The sequence below is a fragment of the Corvus brachyrhynchos genome, unplaced genomic scaffold (genome assembly GCF_000691975.1).
Source record: "Corvus brachyrhynchos isolate BGI_N302 unplaced genomic scaffold, ASM69197v1 scaffold616, whole genome shotgun sequence".
Taxonomy (NCBI): Eukaryota; Metazoa; Chordata; class Aves; order Passeriformes; family Corvidae; genus Corvus; species Corvus brachyrhynchos.
Genome location: NW_008238831.1, coordinates 275,625 through 282,649, shown reverse-complemented (window position 1 = coordinate 282,649; position 7,025 = coordinate 275,625). Strand labels below are relative to the sequence as shown.

Here is a 7,025-nt window from a genome sequence, read left to right as displayed (position 1 = left end):
GGCAGTGACCCCAACCCCCCAAGAGTGTCAGCACGAGCAGACAGGGTTTTGGGGTGTGCTGGCACAATTTGTCAACGCAGAGAGGTGTTTCTGCACGGAGCAGAGCTCAGTGCAGCCACACACCCTCCACGTCCTCTGGAAACCCGGCCAAAGCAGCAGCAGTCACGGCAAGTGAAGCCTTGTAACCAGTGGAAGCAGTGAAAGCCTGGACACTCAGTGGCCAAGGAAAGGGATGCAGGAAGGTGCTGTTGTGGCAGGATGAGAAATACATACCCAGGGAGGAGAAAAGCAACAGGAGCTTTGTTATCTCGGGGTGAGCAGGAGCACAAGCGGGTCAGTGAGTCAGCGCTGGGCACAGCGGCAACGCCTGACGTGGAACACCCCAAAGCAGAGTGTTCAAAGCAAGTGAACATTGTGCGAGCCTCGCAGCTCTGGCTTCAAGAGATCTTTTCCTTAATAGCACCTGGGGTGATGCCAAGTGTTCTCTGACAATTTATTTACTCCAAGAAATCATTTTCCCTAAATAAGCGGAGCCCATTACCGCATCCTTCTTCATGCGAGCCTGGAAAAGGCTGTGCCCTGCAGCTCCTGTGGCCTCATCTCCATGGTGATGCACCAACACACACACTGACTCCAGCAAGAAGGCAAACCTCCCCAAAAGAAAGGCTGAACCTCCCCAAAGGAAAGGCTGAACCTCCCCGAGGGAAAGGCTGAACCTCCCCGAGGTTCAGAGCTCTCATCAGCACAAGCCCTGGGGTAAGGTGTGCTGCAGGTGTTGGCAGGCAGGGCTTTCCAGAGAAGCAGAGCATGTCAGCCTACAAGCAGGCTGGAAATTAAGAAAACCTTGCAAGGGCACCTCTGGATCCATTTTACAGGAAAACAGTAGAAGATTCCCAGCTGCTGTCCATGCCAGGGAGCAGCAACTGAGAGACAAGTTCCTGTAGTTCTCATCAGCCTGTGTATCTATTATTTATAGGAAGAAGGTTCAGCATATAATTATTGAAAGCTGTCAACTTCCAGCCTACGCAGAGCTTCCTCTGTGGAAAGGCTCCTGCTCTGTGAACCAGGGACTGCTCACGCCTGCATGTCACAGGATTAAAACGAGCAGCTGTGGCAAGAGGGGATCTATTACACGTTGCCGTATCGGTCTTGCAGCAACAACGAGCACTGGGACCCCACAGCACTAACAGCACACAGCAACATCAGGCAAAAAGCACAGGAATACAGAAAATGCAGCCCAGGATCCTTCCTGAAGGAAAAATATGGTGGTCAAGGGGCATTGGGAGTGATGTAAGAGAGCTGGCACATGGAGCAGCTGGGGAAGGAGACTGACCAGGCTCTGTGGGGCCAGACTGGCGAAGGCACGGCAAGCACAGCACTCGGGCGCCAGCCCAGTGCTCTCCTCACCCCCACCCCGAAGCCTCCACGGGGATCAGCAGCACACAGCCGCTCACCTGCACACCCCCAAACGCTCTCCCATCAGGAGATTCTGGCTTTGTGCTTCCCAGGCTGTGGCAAAGGCTCCCGTGACACCTAAAAGCAGCACAACCAGCTTGCACAAAGGATGGAGATTGCTGAGGCTCCGCAGCCATCCCGAGGCGAGGCGGGAGCGATCTGCGAGTGCCACAATCATCAGGCAGTGGGAGCGTGCCAAGGGCAGGGCAGACAGAGGTTAAAACTGAGCAGGCTTCACACTCCCAGGTATTCCAGGAAACGTGCTCATCCTCAGCTCACCAGCACTCCTCTCCTCTTCTGAACACAGCCAGAATGAGGTCTGATCATTTAAAACAGACCAGACTGCTGCTCCCAGCTTGCTGGAGGAAATAAAGGGAGTGGGGATGTCTGACAGGGAAGAGGGGGCACAGCACAGGCACCTCTGGAAGTGCCCTGTTTCTGCAGTTCAAGGTTAAACACCTCCTTTGCACCAATTTCTGAATCTGCCTCTCTCTAAAGCTGCACCAGGTAATTAGAATCATTATAACTATTATTAGACCATAATATTATTATAGCATTTTTGCTACACTTGACATCTGTTGGCTGATAGATTTAACTGGTACATAAGAAATAACTGTGCAGATTTCTTGCAAATGAGCACCAACACGGAAGACATTAAAGCATTCTGCATTCAAAAAGTTAATTTTATGGAAGTATGCTTGAAATAAAAATTCTAAAATTAAGTTAAACCTTTAAAACCTCTCGTTAAAGGAATTATTTGGGTTTAAAGTAGACAACCATTAAAAAACTCCTGACTTTCATTTAGATGTTTAAAGACATATACGTGGCTTGGTATCTCCTTCAGATCAACATATGCATCTTCTTCCCATCTACTCCAGAGATTTCTAAATCATCCTTCCATCTTCCTTTCCCTCTCTCTGCAGCAGGCACTTGAATTATTTGGGCAGAGTCTGACTGCACAGTGAACCAGTATAATCAGGGCTCTTACAACCTGCTGTCTGCAAATCCTATAGAATTATCAGCAAACACACATCTAGAATAAAATACAGCTTCTTGCAGCCCATGAAGCCCAAAGGGCTTTGCAAACTAGACTCAGGATGCAATTTATCCACCACTGAGATTCAGCTGTAATCCAGAGTGGAACACAACCTTTCTATCCATATTTAACTACAGCACGCAGCCCCCTGGAGAAAAGTGAGGAAGAATCCAACAGAAGCCACAGGAATGTTTTAGGGAGACTGAATTTTCTCCCCTGGAACTGAACTTTGGTCAGGGCACCCACTGAGTTGTACTCAGTGATGCTTGTGGGTGCCTTCCAACTGAGAATATTCCATTATTCTATGACTCTACCATCAGCCATGGACCAATACAGGAGAACAAAGAGGGCACCGTGTCTCCGTCCTGTTGAGGGTGTCCCTGAAGCACAGCTGGAGGGAACAGCTGGGTACCACAAGTTACCAGCCTGGAGAGGAGGAAGAAGTGAACACCACAGAGGAATCCCGTGTTGTCCTTAGATTCAGTGGAGGCCAAATTTCACCCCACAGTTACACCAATGTGCAAAGAAAGATGGAACAGTGTGTGGAAGAGCACCTCAGAAAAGGACCCATTCTTAAACTTCAGACAGCTGTGCCCAGCAGCTCAGTACTCACAGAACTCAGTCCTGCTTGGGCAGTGATGTTTGCTCCAGTGAAATCTATTTCAGCTCAAGCAAATCCTCTTCCTTAAGCAGTTGGCACTGAGGTGACAGCAGAGCCCTGGTGCAATGAGGTATCCTGCAACCACTCCCACAGTGACACACTATTTAGGAATAAAAATGAGTGTCATTAATTTCTCCAGAGCAAGTAATTTTATTTTTTCCAGAGAAGAGTAACCACACAAGGAACTTGGAATTGCTTGAGGAGAAAAATGTACTTTTGCTACCTTAGTCACAAACAGACAAGCTCAACTCTCACTAAGGAGAGACCTATGGGGAAACAAAGGGGAGCAGGAGATGCTGGACACAACTTTGCCCCATGCACACCCCACTGCTCAGGCAGCTCTGAGTGGAAAGCAGGGCTGAGGATTGCTGAGGAGCTGTGCCAGTCCCAGCAAGCGTCGGCAAGAAGCCCCAGGTAAATGAAGTTCATGAAAGCCCTTAAAAATCACCTAAGCCTTCAGAAAGAGAGCACAAATCCCCCACTACAGAGACCTGCCCATCACACCTCTGACCAGCACAAAGCAGGCTTTTCACTCTATCCATCTGATGCTTTCAAAAGCCAGAGGAGCTGGGTCTGGGCGAGCTCACCTTAATGAGGCCCAGTGCTCATAACTAACTAAGAAAAAAAAGACCAACCAAAGCAACTCAACCCCACGCACTTGAGGGGTAGCTATCAGCAATTCCCTGTCAGCACAGGAGAAATCCTTGTGTATGGACCCTGGGAGCTCAGCCCAGGTCTGCTTCTGTTCATCCTTTCCATTAATGGCCTGAACAACAAAAGAGAAAGCACTTACATAAAACCTGAAAGGATGCCCAGAGTTAAGAGCTGAAAGCACTCTGGAGGTCATGATTGGAATTGATAAACTGAAGAAAAGTTCCCAAAACACCCACAAATCAATAGAAAGAAAAGCAAGGAAAACAATGCAAAGAACCGCACCTGGAAACAGCACAAACAGAGATCAAGCACACAAATAGAGACCAGGGGAAAGCTCTTCAGACAGAAGGAATGCTGGGGAAAACTGGGGACCAGACTAAATGTGCCAGCGCTGTGACACCACAGCTCCAAAGAGCTAAACATCACTCTGTGATCTAGGAACATAAAATACCCAGTTCTGGGCTCTGTGCTGGGGATCACCTCTAGTCACAGACAAACCAGAGGGTCTGGGCAACCAGTAGAGCAGTCAGCAGTACAAAACACGCTGCCCCATACCAGCTGTGGAGGGGTTTCTCCATCCCTGCTCTCTCCAGGGCTGGTACCAGCTCTCAGACTTTAACAGGTTTTACTTATAAGGACAACCAGCCTTATAAATAAATGCTCCCCATTCTACGAAGGAAAGAGACAAACTGGCTACTCAGTTTGCTGCAAGGGCAAGTTAGATGAGCTGTCAGGCTCTCTGAGACTGGGATTCCATCAAGGCCCAGAGGGAACTGGGCCCTGTCCAGATCTGCACTACCATCCACCACTGTCCAGCCTGGAGCCGAGTATCTCTCACCTGGCTCAGGACAGGGCCATGGACAAGGAGGCTGTTCCAGCCCTGTATTTCATTTTATCATCCTCCATCTGGCTACTCCTACAGCAGTGACAAAGCCAAATGAACAGCCTTCTCTTCCCCAAAATACAATCCTCATCCTGCTGAGGGGCACCCACACACAACACAGACCGAGCACCACCGTAACTGCTCCCATTCTCGCCTTCGGTATCTTTCACAAACGAAGCTCTTCAAGCTTCATTTGCCACCTCACCGCTGCAGCAGAGATGCCAGCAGGGAATGGGGTGCTGCCCTGGGGAAGGGCATGGCTTCCCAGCTTCCCTCCTCCCCTCTCACCCCACACAGCCCCACCGACCTCTGCAACTGCCTGAAGCCCATAAGGGCCATCACGCAGCCCCCCCTACCCCAGACACCTTAATTTGAGGGGACAGTTGTTGAAAGCCATCGAAGTCATTGCCACAAGGTGTTACAAAGCAGGCGACAGCAGCTGATGCCACCAGTAGACAGCTGCACCAAACCCCACCAGCAGTTTGGGAGAAATGCAACAAGGGCACAAGAGCTACAGATCTCACGCAAAAGCAGGGTTTAACTCTCAGGAACATTTCAGATTTCCCAAAGACTCAGAGGGATTTGGGGTTCTGCTGAGCTGCCTCATGAACCGCAGCCAGAATGGATTTGACAAAGCCTCGGTGAGCAGGCGCCGTCTCTCTTCGCAGGGCTGCTTCCCAGAGATCCCCAGTGTTGTGTCACTTCTCACTTCAGGTGCTAAGAATATCTGCGTGTTCATAAAAAATAGCAACTAGCTACTGAGAACTTATCAACAAAGCGCCCGACAAATCTTAATTAAAGCTGATTCACCTCCCTCACGAGCCCGAGTTGAACGCTATTTCTCAGAGGAGAACGCTGAGTGGTAAGAGCTGAGGTGGGTTATAAAAGTCACGGAGGGAGTCAGTAGCACAGAGGATTAGCACACAGAGAGGCTGACCATTATCCCTAAATTTATCCCAATAATCCACTGCCTTGCAAAGTCTCAAGGTATGGCTGCTGTGCTTTCAACCACACCTGCCCAGCCCAAGCAGGAGCAGAGACAGGTTTGGGGGTGCTGGAGTTTTCCAGGTGTTTTATTGCTCAGGCTGAAGAAATTCTCCACTGTAAAAAGGGAGAAGGTGGTGGCAGTAGCACCAGCACTGCTCTTGTGCTGCTTCAGGACACGGGGACAACGCTGTGGGTTCAAAAGCTATTCTGACAATTCATTAGGAATTGTTTCCAGCTGACTTCTTCCAAAGAATCATATTTGTATCCCTTCAAATTCAGTAAATTCATGGTTGCACAGACAGCAGCCTCCAGAACTCGCAACACTGCTCTCATCTCTGGTAGCTGGACTTCTACAAAAAAAGTTTCTGGGACAATATTTTGGGTACTTCCACCACAGAAATTCCCTAGAGGCTGCTGAAAAACAACGTGGACCAGACTGGGTCATTTTAAGGCAGGGTTGGGGGAAAGAAAAGAGAGAAAAATAGAAGTCCATCCCTTAACAATGCTACTCCCTGAGAACAAATGAATTCAAAAGATCACAGGGAGCAGGAACACTGCGGCAGCACGCTGGGTAAATGACAGGGTGTCATCGTCTTCTAACGTCCTCTGGAGACTTATCTACACTTAAAAGGTGCCTGCCGGGGCTGTGCACGGAGCAGCCTCTCCCACAGACAGCTCCACCACAGAAATGCCTCTGCAGATTATCCTCCTTTGGTAGGCAAGCTGAACAGTACCGGTGCAGGCAGCTCTGCCTCTGCGCCACACTTGGACTGGGTTAGTTCTAGCAGAAAAACACTGCAGAATAAATAACTTGGCCCTAAGAAATTTTATCTACAGAACTTGTTGGTGTAAACCCGGACCCTCCCGAAGGCGGGCAGCGTCAGTGCTCTGTCAAAGATCACTCCCAATGCAAGTGTTAGTCAACCACTGAACTTAAAACATTTCAAGGCAACATTCCAAACAGTGTTTATATACAAAATCCCATTTGCTCAGCGTTCCCTTCCTGGCCTTGTGCAACGTGTCATTTTACCAGTTCTCCAGCCAGAGAGCCATATGCAGGCTCGCACCAAAATAATTGCAGCAGTTTTAAAATTCTGGCCTCGTGTTACAGAGCACACACCTTGAAGAAAAATCCATTTTAGTATCCCAGAGCTATTCCAGTGGTTCCAGCACATTTTTATTCTGCAGCTGCCTAGGCACACAGCAGGCCAGAGGTCACCCAGCCCGGCCGAGTGCTCCCGGTAGGATCCAAACTGTGCCCCTCGGGAGAAACTTACGTGTAAATACTTATGTTTAAAACCCCTCAGTGTAAGGGATCCCTGTCCTGCCCCCATTGTGCCCCTAAGTGG

General features: G+C 49.4%; 1 protein-coding gene across 1 annotated transcript in view; it reads right to left on the bottom strand.

Annotated features, from left to right (window-relative positions):
- Positions 1–3,271, bottom strand: part of SIL1 (SIL1 nucleotide exchange factor) — a 110,088-nt gene extending 106,817 nt beyond the window's left edge. The window contains exon 1 of the mRNA XM_008636742.2: positions 3,105–3,271. The gene's annotated coding sequence lies outside the window, so the exon portion shown is untranslated. The remainder of the gene's footprint in view (positions 1–3,104) is intronic.
- Between the last annotated feature and the right edge of the window lie 3,754 nt (positions 3,272–7,025).